This window comes from Staurois parvus, unplaced genomic scaffold (genome assembly GCF_062004578.1).
Source record: "Staurois parvus isolate SC_StPar_1 unplaced genomic scaffold, SC_StPar_1.0 ptg000090l, whole genome shotgun sequence".
Classification (NCBI taxonomy): domain Eukaryota; kingdom Metazoa; phylum Chordata; class Amphibia; order Anura; family Ranidae; genus Staurois; species Staurois parvus.
In genome coordinates this window covers 12,505,542-12,519,483 of record NW_028317886.1, presented here as the reverse complement: position 1 = coordinate 12,519,483, position 13,942 = coordinate 12,505,542, and the positions used below count along the sequence as shown (strand labels likewise).

The window sequence follows — 13,942 nt, the reverse complement described above, 5'->3', positions numbered from 1 at the left end:
GCGACCACGTATACGTACGTAAAACACGTCTGTCGTGCGTCCAGAGAGAAGAGATGGAGCGAAAGACGTCAGGGGCGCGGTTTGGTGGTGTCGGCCGTATTGAGCCTTGCTGTACACTAACTCGGGCTGTACGCATAGCAGCGTGCTGGGATTACAGAGAGGAGGAGGGGTGCTCATGGCTGCCCGGGGACTCCGGATAGTGTGCTTACCTTTACGTGTACAGCACTGGGTTGTAATGTTCAGATGGGTACTATAGGCTGAAGTGAACGAATCCTGAAAGTGACGCGGAGTCTTGTTTGGACGATGCAATGCCTGTTTTAAAACAAGTTGGGTACAACCTATTTATTGAGCAAGCATAGTGCAATCTATTTATAAAACTTTATAGAACAAACTGGGTGCAATCTATTTATAGAACACAGTGCAATCTATAGAACAAGCTGGGTGCAATCCAGGGGCGGACTGACAACTTGTGGGGCACCCGGGCAATAGGGGATCATGGGATCCGTGTGTCCTCACCCACACTCAAATCGCACCCAAAAAAGCCTATGAAAAGGTACCAGGGACATCTCATGGGGCCCCTTACTGACCCTGGGCCCTCGGGCAGTTCCCGGGTTCCCCAATGGTCAGTCTGCCCCTGGTGCAATCTAATTATAGAACAAGTTGGTTGCAATGTATTTATAGAACAAGCTGAGTGCAATCTATTTATAGAACAAGCTGAGTGCAATCTAGAACAAGCTGAGTGCAATCTATTTATAGAACAAGCTGAGTGCAATCTATTTATAGAACAAGCTGAGTGCAATCTATTTATAGAACAAGCTGGCTGCAATCTATTTATAGAACAAGCTGGCTGCAATCTATAGAACAAGGTGGCTGCAATCTATTTATAGAACAAGCTGAGTGCAATCTATTTATAGAACAAGCTGGCTGCAATCTATTTATAGAACAAGCTGGCTGCAATCTATTTATAGAACAAGCTGGCTGCAATCTATAGAACAAGGTGGCTGCAATCTATTTATAGAACAAGCTGAGTGCAATCTATTTATAGAACAAGCTGGCTGCAATCTATTTATAGAACATGCTGGCTGCAATCTATTTATAGAACAAGCTGAGTGCAATCTATTTATAGAACAGGCTGAGTGCAATCTATTTATAGAACAGGCTGAGTGCAATCTATTTATAGAACAGACTGAGTGCAATCTATTTATAGAACAGGCTGAGTGCAATCTATTTATAGAACAGGCTGAGTGCAATCTATTTATAGAACAGGCTGAGTGCAATCTATTTATAGAACAGGCTGAGTGCAATCTATTTATAGAACAGGCTGGGTGCAATCTATTTATAGAACAGGCTGAGTGCAATCTATTTATAGAACAGGCTGGGTGCAATGTATTTATAGAACAGGCTGAGTGAAATCTATAGAACAAGCTGGGTGCAATCTATTTATAGAACAAGCTGGGTGCAAACTATAGGACAAGCTGGGTGTGATCTATTTATAGAACAAGCACAATGCCATCTATTTGTAGAACAAGGGCTGTGCAATCTATTTATAGAAAACACAGGTGCTAACTCTCTTGAACAAGCTGGTTGTAATCTATTGAATACACAGGTGCAAATTATTTAAAGTACAAACTGGGAGCAATCTATAGAACAAGCTGGCTGCAATCTATTTATAGAACAAGCTGGCTGCAATCTATTTATAGAACAAGCTGAGTGCAATCTATTTATAGAACAAGCTGGGTGCAATCTATTTATAGAACAAGCTGGGTGCAATCTATTTATAGAACAGGCTGGGTGCAATCTATTTATAGAACAGGCTGGGTGCAATCTATTTATAGAACAGGCTGGGTGCAATCTATTTATAGAACAAGCTGAGTGAAATCTATTTATAGAACAGGCTGAGTGAAATCTATTTATAGAACAAGCTGGGTGCAATCTATTTATAGAACAAGCTGGGTGCAAACTATAGAACAAGCACAATGCCATCTATTTGTAGAACAAGGGCGGTGCAATCTATTTATAGAAAACACAGGCGCTAACTCTCTTGAACAAGCTGGTTGTAATCTATTGAATACACAGGTGCAAATTATTTAAAGTACAAACTGGGAGCAATCTATAGAACAAGCTGGTGCAATATATTTATCTGTCTTCTGTCCAGCCATTCTACATAAACGACCAGGTGAGATGAGCATCCGCCGCTTGTGGACGCTTCCTAGGAGCACTGATCATTGTACCAGGCCGCTGTGTTTGGCCCTGGCACTATGTGATAGCTGTGGCCAATCAGCAACCACATGGGCAGTAGCAATCAATATGTAATTTCCTGGCATCATTGTGTACTACTGTGTGATCTCTGTGATTGGTCTTAGAGATCACATGGTACAGGGCCAATCGTAGCAGCCATGTGATATCTATAGCCAGTCATGATATTTCTCAAAAGCAGGAATGCAGCCGAGAGAGGGAGAAATTATTGCTTTTAAAGCCACCAGGGAACCAATCGCGACCCCTCCCTCCCACAGAATAGTACAGTGCCTCTATGGTGACAGTATTAAAAAAAAAAAAAAATAAACATTAAAAAAAAAAAAGATTTGTTTTAACTCCGTTACCAGTCAGTGTCCTTAATCACTGTCCCCACCCACACTGTCCCTAATAACCACCACTCCATTTTCAGTGGCCCCATCACCACCACACCACTCATATTGGGGTCAGTTCAAGAATTTTTGAGTTAAAATAACTCATGCGATATTTATTTCAAAAGTAGTCAATTCACTAAAAAACATGGTTTATCTACTGAATGCATTAAATATTTATGTTTTGCACATAAATTTATCGTTACTTTTGGTGGTTTTTCACAATTTGTTTTTTGCAGGCTAACATTGCACTACAGAAGATCATTTATGCAACAAAGGTTAAATAAAATGTTTGTAATGCACAGTGCTTTAGCAAACAAAATACCATTCAGTTACAGTTTACATCTACTTTAATATGTGATATACTTTACTATGTTCCTCCATAGATGCAGCAGAATTAGTGAGCACTGTGATGTTAGGACAGGAAGTGTGTTACTGGCAGTTTTAACAGGTGAAAATACAAGGGGAATAAACCAAAAAACTAATCCAGCCAGCACATCTAAGACATGCTAGACTGCAATATATAGTTTTTGAGCCTAGATACACTTTACAGCAGGGGCGGACTGACCGTTTGGAAACTCAGGCACTGCCCGAGGGCCTGGGGTCAGTAGGGGGCCCCAATGAGATGCCTCTGATACCTTTTTCATAGGCTTTTTTGAGTTTGGGCAAGGACACAGGGACCCCATGATCCCCTATGGCCCGGGGGCCCCATGAGTTGTCAGTCCGCCCCTGCATTACAGTAAGTAATCCAATGTCTTCTAGTCTTTCTTGCTTAATCTCAAATTTACTAAATCCAGACAAAAGTACCAGAGATCACCCTTTGACAGATGAAACAGTGGCAGAGACAGTGGAAGCAATTGTTGATTTGAGTCATCAACACAGTCCATGGTCTCTGTGTAGAAATTTGACATGAACTGTGACTTTGTAGGAAGGTTGCCAACTGGCAGGGAGGGAAGCAGATAATGTCTTTTTGCTGATGTTCTTGGTCTTAATTTGCAGGCTTTGTGTGTGTTATAAAAGAACAGGAATCCGGATCCAAGCACCGTTGAGCAGAGCATTGCTTAAGACTGAGAAAGTGAAATGCTGAGAATCTGAGGTCCTGAGCCCTGCAGATGTTGGGACCTGTTGTCTATCCTGAAGACACCAGCTTCTGGAGCACTGCCATTATGGACTATGCCAAGTATGGACCTCGATACAAAGAAAAAAAAACAGAGGGCGCACCGGCCTAGTGCATTATCATAAAAAATTTATTGGAAGGATAAAAAGTAAGTATCGTACTGACAATAGGCAAACAGGTTAAAGGCACATCACACTAAACAGCGGTGTCCAGTCCACATAGTATAATAGTCCAAAAAATGGAACCCTGGACCTCCAACAGGCTACCACATTTCAAGGTCTCAACCTCTTCCTTAGAGCCACCAGAAGAAAAAAAAAATTATAATGCACTAGGCCGGTTTGTTTGTTTTTCTTTGTATCCAGTGACATTGGATTACCCCAGTCTGTTGAGGGCAGCAAGGAGTGCATTTTCCAGGATATCTGTGATGGTACCTTAACCCTAGCCGAGTCCATCCTGAAGCGCAGGAGTACAGAGTTTGTTGTGTTTTCCAAGTATGGACTTCACCTGTGCAAGTACGCTAGGGCAACCAAAGTCTAGTTAGAGTATGAGTTAGGGAATGACTTGCCTTCTTTGAGTTGTATTGCTGAGTTCTTTCAGTAAAGTTGGAAACATTTACATGCCTGGTCTGAAGTTATTGAAAAGGGTGTATGCAACTGATGGGCACACTACATATAGTCTACAGCTCGGGTCAGTAAAGCACATTGGGGTATGATGTCAGTTCTGTAAGAGTTAATGCAGTGTGGAATGCAGTAAGTGGTTACCAAGGGTAAAAGAAGTCAAGCAGCCTGTCATGAAGTGTACTACCTATGACAGTTTGGATATCATCTAGCAATGTGGGAGTTACTTCTGGTGCTCCCTCACTGAGTAGCCTGTCTCTGATAGCAACGGGAGAAGATTAGCACAGCAGATGCCCTCATCCTGGCCACCAGGTTCTTAAAAGAAGGAAATTCATTAAGTGTATATTAGGGATGCACGGACATTTTGGTGGCTGAAGCGTTTCGGCCGAAAACACCACTTTCAGCCGTTGGCCAAAATGAAAAAAAGCACTGATACAGGTGCTGAAAAAACCCCACCCCCCAGCTGCCGCTTGGTAGTTCTCAGCCTTACCTGAGAAACCATCGACCCCGGCGCTGGGCATAGAGATGAGTAAAGGAAAGATGGCCGCCACTCATCTCTATGCCCTTGGAGGACCGGAGCGATGTCACTTTCCGTTGTGGATTTTTTTTTTTTAAAGCACTAGATCAATGCTTTTTTTTTAATCTAATGCTTTACATTGCAGAGGAGAGTTGTGGGGCCTTATTGACCCCATCTCTCTCCATAAAGATGACTTGTCACTAAATATTTCTATCACATGCATTTCTTGTGATAAGAATACAATTGATTACATTTTTTTTTAAGGGACAGTGCAAAAAAAAAAAAAACATTAAATAAATGAAAAAAGAAAAGTTTAAAGTGCCTACATCCCCCCGTGCTCGCACGTAGTGGTGAATGCATACGTAGGCCATGGCCACATATGTAAATGGTATTCAAATCACACGTGAGGTATCGCCACGAATGTCAGAGCAAGAGCAATAATTCTAGCACTAGACCTACCTTCTCTGTAACTTTACACTGCTAGCCTGTAGAAATTTTTAAAGCATCACCCATGGAGATTTTTAAGTACCGCAGTTTCTCGCCATTCCATGAGCGTGCACAATTTTAAAGTGTGACATGTTGGGTATCTATTTACTTGCCGTAACATCCTCTTTCATATTTTACAACAAAGTTGGAGTATATATCTGTTTTTTTTCGTTTTATTTAATCAAAGTATTTTTTTCCAAAAAATATATATTCATTTTTAAAAACTGCGCATTTCAGTTTCGGTTTTCGGCCAAGTGCATTTTGAATTTTCTGTTTCGGCACCAGAATTTTCATTCTGGTGCACCACTAGTTCATACATTGAGTCAGCATACAGCGGGACCCCATTATGTTACTGAAAGTGAGGTAACGGAGATACACTGGACGAGTGGAGTAGGCATAGGTTCTGCATGACCCTCCTAATTGCAACAGTCAAGGTGTGCATTGGCACATGGGGCAGAGAGAGTTAACTGGGGTCCAGCTTATTGTTCTGTGAGTTATCCCAGAAAGTGGCTTCTGTCTTGTCTCAGGGCATTAATGAGCATGATACAGTAATGGTACCCCATGTAGCAATGTGTTCCCGGGCCCTGGTTTTGTACTGATATTTTTTATGAGATAGGATCTCTATGGATTTATGAGACGTTTATGATGTCATGGTGCCTGCTGTGCTCTGTATTTTTCTTTATATTTTACGGCTAACATTGTTCCAACTATTCGACAGCCTATTTCCTGTTTTAATGTACCATGTGCCTTGCTGAAAAGAGAAATTGAAAAAAACTTACTTAAGAAAAAAAGTACCCCATGTGCAGGTCGAGTGACCCAGTCCACAGGCACGACATAGTCCAGAAGAACCCACTCCGGGGTAGGTCTCTTATGTGACCCACACTTGGCACCCAACAAGGAGCACAACATGGAGAATATAACACCTGTCTAATAGGAAATCTTCCAATCTGCTCATTAGTTCTTGTGACCCTGGTGATACCCTCATTTTGGAGGAATTTCCTCTCACTTCCTGGTTTGGCTATGGGACAGGAAGTGAAAAGAAATCTCCCCATTGGGACAGAAATGACAAAGAGGAAAAAATGATGGGTTATCCCCTTTTAATATCTATCTATCTGAAATGAAAAAAAAATACTTTAAAATGAATTTCCAGGCACACTTTCCTGCTGAGTAGGCTGATGAATGAAAGACAGCCCTGCACAGCACTATTTTTGAAGATAACAAAGCTCTGTATATCCATGGCTCAATTTCAGCTTCATTGAATATATTAGGTCTAAATGATTGTGAAAATTCCAGATAACTTTTTAAAGTTCTCGTCAATACTTGGGCTGATTTGTGGACCCAATGCCAATGTTAGGGACTGACTGGCGGTAGCCTCTAGCGCTCCACAGACTGGGATTCCCCAGGGCGCGGAATCTAAGCTCCGACCTGCTTGTTCACCAGAGCCCTTGATGGTGGGGATGGACTTGGAGCACGCTGAAACCAGGTTGCGGCCCCTGGGTGCAACCAGCTGTGGTAGAGGCACTTGCTGGTGGTACGTAGCAGGTGAGAGCCTGATGTGAAGAGGTGGAGTGAGCGAAGTCAGACAGGCCAGGTCGGTAACGGTGGAGACAGAACGGTACAAGCGGCAGGCAGAAGGATAAACGGGTCACAGGCCAGGTTCAGCAACAGGAGGTCAAACGTACAGGATAAGACAGGAGAATGGTCAGACAAGCCAGGGATCAGAGCAGGAGACAGTCAACGGATCAGGGTTGGCAACAAGGCAATCTCTCAGGAACACAGGATAACAGGAAAAGACCATATGGCAAAGTGAGCCCTACAGGAGCTGGTTTAAATAGCATGCCCCGCGCCGTCATTGGTGCCAGGCGCGCACCTGTCTGCGCAAGCGCGACCGCAATTGCTGTCGCGGACGCCCCGGTCCTAAAGCCTGTATGTTCGTGTGCCGGCGTACTCCGTGCATGCACAGACCCGCGCAGTGTGGCGCATTCCACGATTCCTGACAGCCAAGTTCCAAAAGCTCTTTGGACGTTTAAGCAGCGGGTCAGAGACTTTTATAACACATATTACATGCATTTTCATTTTTTTTTTTTTACCTATTTCTGCTTGAGTACATGATATTGTTTTAAAATGTTTTCTATATTAGGTACTGTATCTAGTAAAGGGAAGGAATGTATGATCATATTGATTTGAATATTTCTCAAGTACTTTATTGTTTGCTATTTGTATTTTAAAATGTGATTGTTGTTAGCTATGAAATTGTGTTTTGTGAACATATTGCTATAACCTGATAATTTGGAAACTAGTTTTTAGAAACAAATTAAGTAAAAAAATGGCATATTCCTGCAGATGGAAAAATGGTTTACAGTTCATAGAATGAGCACTAGATGGCAATAGTTGTAAGTCCACAATACGAATGCAGTCAGTGTAATGAATATTTCCTTTTTGAAGGATGTCTGTGTTTTTCCCATATTGGGCAAATCTACTGTTTTCTTTTACAGGAGCCAGTCCTAGTAGCGATTTCTCACCTTGCTTTTGACTGTCCAATCCAACAGTACAGCCTGGAGAGATATCCTACATTTCCAGCTATGTGGAAACACCTAATATTTACCATGCCTTCCTAAGGGCTCATTAATATGTGCAGCAGCCCCTGCAGTATCTCTAAAAAAGTAATCGCTTTTCAAAAGGCGCTTGATAGGTGGCAAAGTGGTGATATGTCGTCTCCTCACTGCCTGATTTAACCCTGTAAATTCCAAACCATCATGCTGCAATCAGAGGCATTGAATGCGGTTGCAATGCCATCCTGTGATCCACCACCCCCTAACGAATGTGACATACAGTTTAATTTTTGCCGTGCTCCAAAGCTCAGAATTGCAGCTGCATCATGTGTTCAGCCCCGAGCAGCTCCATGCCCTCATTCAGGCAGGTGGTGTGGGGGGGTGGGGTTTAAAACTGCACTTCAACCCCCTTGTTTTAATGCCCCCTACCCACAGATGTGAATGAAGCTTAAATTTGAGAATTCAATATCGGCCTGATCAGTTGCGATGCCTGAGGACTCTTGTTTTCAAGCCAGGGAGGGCTGTGTACCCTGAAGCCATGTTGCAGACACAGCAAACGTGGTAGAAGGAGCTTTGGTCAGATGGGACCAAAACTGAACTTTTTGGCCTAAAAGCAAAACACTATGTGTGGTGGAAAACTAACACTGCACATCACCCTGAACACACCATCCCCACTGTGAAACATGCTGGTGGCAGCATCATGTTGTGGGGATGCTTTTCTTCAGCAGGAACAGGGAAGCTGGTCAGAGTTGATTGGAAGATGGATGGAGCCAAACGCAGGGCAATCTTAGAAGAAAACCTGTTAGAGTCTGCAAAAGACTTGAGACTGGGGCGGAGGTTCACCTTCCAGCTTTAAAATGACCCTAAACATACAGCCAGAGCTACAATGGAATGGTTTAGATCAAAGCATATTCATGTATTAGAATGGCCCAGTCAAAGTCCAGACCTTAATCCAATTGAGAATCTATGGCAAGACTTGAAAATTGCTGTTCACAGACACTCTCCATCCAATCTGACAGAGCTTGAGCTACTGTATTTTGCAAAGAAGAATGGGCAAAAATATCACTCTCCAGATGTGCAAACTGGTAGAGGCCAGGGGCGGAGTGACAACTCATGGGGCCCCCGGGCAATAGGGGATCCCTGTGCCCTTGCCCAAACTCAAAAAAGCCTATGAAAAAGGTACCAGGGGCATCTTATGGGGCCCCCTACTGGCCCCGGGCCCTCGGGCAGCGCCCGAGTTTCCAAATGGTCAGTCCGCCCCTGGTAGAGGCATCCCTAAAAATACTTGAAGCTGTAATTGCAGCGAAAGGTGGTTCTACCAAGTATTAACTCGGGGCTGAATACAAATGCACAGTACACTTTTCAGATATTTATTTGTAAACAATTTTGAAAATCATTTATAATTTTCCTTCCACTTCACAATTATATGCCACTTTGTGTTGGTCTGTCACATAAAATCCCAATAAAATACATTTACGTTTTTGGCTGTAACATGACAAAATGTATAACATTTCAAGGGGTATGAATACTTTTTCAAGACACTGTATACCACACCAGATATAAACATAAATACAATGCTATGATAGTACAGTGAATGATAGTATAATAACTCAAAGTGCAGAAGATAGTATGATCATAAGTGTCAAGTTCCAAATATCCCGTAAAAATAAATCAACAATCTATTAAATGTCCCCTTATAAAGTCTAAAGAAGCAAAAAAACATAAAATCGTTTGTGGCGCCAGCTTGAGAGAATACATACTTTGTTACACTTAACATATTCCTGTTGGAAACATTTCAAAAATAAGTGGAGCGTGGCCATAAAGACTGCAGCATGTGGTCCTCAACAATATTGTGCTGTGCTTCAGCATCAAAATAATATCAGTGTTAAGAGACCTACAGTGCACTAAGGAAATATTCCCCATATTAAAACACCAACAGACTGCACATAAAAGGATATATCTATTAAATACTGATAGATTCACATTAGGACCATTCCATCTGCATATTTCATCAGAAACTGAAGTTTGTCACACAAAGAAACAGTTAAGTCAGTTGTCCAGTTTTGGTGACCCTCTGCCAACTGTAGCCTTATTTTCCTGAAATGAATTCTGAGTTTTGGGAACTTTAACATGTTATATTCTCTAGAATTAAAAAAGGTTATTGAATGGGCTGCAGCAACAGAAAACAATACTTTATCAGGTTCAATACATGGTATTGTTTTCTGCTACTAGGGGCCTTCATAGAGCTCATTATAATTCTAAATATTGATATGTGTGAAAGTCCTACGATACTTGGATCCTGTATCTTTCCCTTTCTTTGGTTGAACAACTACTGAACCTCTTGACCATGTCTTTATAGGGTATGTATTGAGTTTCAGCCACCTGATTCTCTCTGGCTATTTGCATTAATGAGCTGGGTACTTAATAAAGTGGCTACCATAGCTAAATCAAGGGCATTTTAGAACAAAGTGCTATGGCCTGAGGTAAACAAAAATTGAGCTCTTTAGCTAGAGTTGCCAAAGATATGTTTGGAGAAAATACGTTTGCTGACTCTTAAGCATGACTCCGAATCCTGTATGCATACCTGCCTCCTGAAAAACAGTTGTAATATGTTCATAATTGATATTTCTAAGCAAATGGGTAAGACATCACTGCAGACTTGCAAAAAATCTCTGAATGTTAAAAGAGAGCCAATTTCTAAATACAGTTATGGCCAAAAATATTGGCACCCCTGCATTTCTCTCAAATAATGCACCACTTCACCAAGAAAATTACTGCAGTTACAAAAGTTTAGGCAGGAGCAACATAAACTTTGCAATGCGATTATTTCTTACAATTTTGAGAAAGTGGCAATCATTTTGTCCAGTCCATTTTTGGGGTTTTGTGTGGAATGTGTTGGATTTAGCTTTTTGTTTCTCCACTTTTTTGTGCCAATGCAGGGGTGCCAATAGTTTTAGCCATGACTATTTATAGCACTATTACTCCTAAATGACACATCCTGAGCTTTCTCGGCATAGGTTTAAGGTGTCCATTTATGAAGCAGTGGTGAATTACCGCTGCTGAGTTCATGGACTTTCCCAGAGGAGACTGATCTTCTCACACTACACTACAGTGAATACTGTTAAGGTAATAAAAGTAAAGTTTCGCCTACACAAATGTTATATACAAAAATATATATACAGTTGTGTTCAAAATAATAGCAGTGTGTTGAAAAAAGTGAATAAAGCTCAAAATCCTTCTAATAGCTTTTATTTACATACACACAAATGCATTGGGAACGCTACACATTCTATTCCAAATCAAAACATGAAAAAAATATATCAAATTTGTGTTTAAAAAAAAAATTGAAGAAAAGTGAATATTAGACTGTTCAAAAAAATAGCTGTGTTTGTATTCTTCTTTACAAACTCAAACATTCACTATATAAAATGAAAAATGTTTGAAGATTTTGCTTTCCTTTGAATCACTTAATTAATATTTAGTTGTATAAGCACTGTTTCTGAGAACTGCTGTACATCTGTGTTGCATGGAGTCAACCAACTTCTGGCACCTGTGAACAGGTATTCCAGCCCAGGATGATTGGACTACATTCCACAGTTCAGTAACCTCTTCAGCACATGTCTTTTTTTCAACAGTGGGACTTTGCGGGGGCTTCTTGCAGATAGCTTGGCTTCACATAGGCGTCTTCTAATTGTAACAGTACTCACAGGTAACTTTACACCTTCTTTGATCTTCCTGGAGCTGATTGTTGAGTCCTTGCCATTTTGGCTATTCTTCTATTCATTCGAATGGTAGTTTTTCGCTTTCTTCCATGTCTTTCAGGTTTTGGTTGTCATTTTAAAGCATTTGCGATTATTTTAGCTGAGCAGCCTATCATTTTCTGCACTTTTTTATATGTTTTCCCCTCTCCAATCAACTTTTTAATCAAGGTACGCTGTTCTTCTGAACAATGTCTGAAATGCACTGTAACCAGCATGTACAACATTTGCTGCCTTCCTTCCTTAAATAAGGGCAATAATTGCCACCTGTTTTTCAAAGAATGAATGACCTCACTAATAGAACTCCACACTGCTATTATTTTGAACATGCCCCTTTCAATTAGTGATTCAATTACACAGAATCAGCAGCATGCATGTCATGACTGTTGGGTCTGTTGGATTTCTATTACTTTACTACATCTGCTAGTAAATTATTTGCCTTGTAGAAATATCATTTCTACCAAAAACAGTGATTGATCAGGTTAGTGATGTCTGACTGCTATTATTTTGAACACAACTGTACATATACACACTATATTGCCAAAAGTATTGGAATACCCTTCCAAATCATTGGATTCAGGTGTATAAAATCAAGCACCTAGGCATGCAGACTGCTTCTACAAACATTTGTGAAAGAATGGGTCGCTCTCAGGAGCTCAGTGAATTCAAGCTTGGTACCGTGATAGGTTGCCACCTGTGCAGTGAATCCATCCATGAAATTTCCTTGCTACTAAATATTTCACGGTCACCTGTTAGTGGTATTATGACAAAGTGGAAGTAACAGGGAACAACAGCAACTCAGCCACGAAGTGGTGGGCCACGTAAAATGACAGAGCGGGGTCAGCGCATGCTGAAGCGTACAGTGCACAGAAGTCGTCAACTGTCTGCAGAGTCAATAACTAAAGACCTCCAAACTTCGTGTGGCCTTCAGATTAGCATAACGGTGTATAAAGAACTTCATGGAATGGGTTTCTATGGCCGAGCAGCTGCATCCAAGCCTTACATCACCAAGTGCAATGCAAACCACTGGGTACAGTGGTGTAAAGCATGCCGCCACTGGACTCTAGAGCAGTAGAGACATTCTCTAGAGTGACGAATCATGCTTTTGTCCGGCAATCTGATGGACGTGTCTGGGCTTGGCGGTTGCCAGGAAATTGGTATTTGCCTGACTGCATTGTGCCAAGTGTAAAGTTTGGTGGAGGAGGGATTATAGTGTGGGGTTGTTTTTCAGGAGTTGGGTTTAGCCCCTTAGTTCCAGTGAAGGGAACTCTTAAGGTGTAAGTATACCAAGGTATTTTGGACAATTTCATGCTCCCAACTTTGTGGGAAAAGTTTGGCAGTGGCCCCTTCCTGTTTCAACATGACTGTGCACCAGTGCACAAGGCAAGGTCTATAACGGGTGTCAAACTGGTGGCCCTCCAGCTGTTGTGAAACTACAAGTCCCATCATGCCCCTGCCTTTGGGAGTCATTCTTGTAACTGCAAATCTTGCAATGCCTTATGTGACTTGTAGCTTGGCAAACTGCTGGAGGGCCGCCAATTTGACACCCTTGGTCTATAAAGACATGTATGAGTGAGTTTGGGGTGGAGGAACTTGACTGGCCAGAACAGAGTCCTGACATCAACCCAATTAGAACACCTCTGGGATGAATCAGGACCGAGACTGTGAGCCAGGCCTTCTCATCCGTCATCAGTACTTCACAAATGCACTTCTGGAAGAATGGTCAAACTTTCCCATAGACACACTTCTAAGCCTTGTAGACAGCCTTCCGAAAAGAGTTGAAGCTGTTATAGCTGCAAAGGGTGGGCCAACTCAATATTGAACCCTAGCCATTGAGACTGGGATGCCATTAAAGTTTTTATGTGCATGTAAAAGCAGGCGTCCCAATAATTTTGGCAATATAGTGTGTGTGTGTGCATATAAATATATATATATATATATATACTGCTCCAAAAAATTAAAGGAACACTTCAGAGTATAGCATCAAGTCAATTAAACTCCTGGGATATTGATCTGGTTCAGTTAAGTAGCAGAGGGGGTTGTGAATCAGTTTCAGCTGCTTTGGTGTTAATGAAATTAACAGAAGCACTAGATGAGCACCAATGAGATGACCCCCAAAACAGGAATGGTTTTACAGTTGGAGGCCACTGACATTCTTTTCCCTACTTATCTTTTCTGATGATTTTTCACTAGTTTTGCTAGATTGTAAGCTCCAAGGAGCAGGGTCCTCGAACCCCTCGTGTATTGTATTGTTACTGTATTGTCTCATGT

At 41.6% G+C, this 13,942-nt stretch overlaps 1 long non-coding RNA gene across 1 annotated transcript; it reads left to right on the top strand.

Moving 5' to 3' along the window:
* The first annotated feature begins 62 nt into the window (after positions 1-62).
* On the top strand, positions 63-4,356 carry LOC149468260 (uncharacterized). Its single transcript, XR_016311770.1, has 2 exons — positions 63-326; positions 3,624-4,356. It is a non-coding gene; the product is annotated as an uncharacterized LOC149468260 (long non-coding RNA).
* The last annotated feature ends 9,586 nt before the right edge of the window (positions 4,357-13,942 follow it).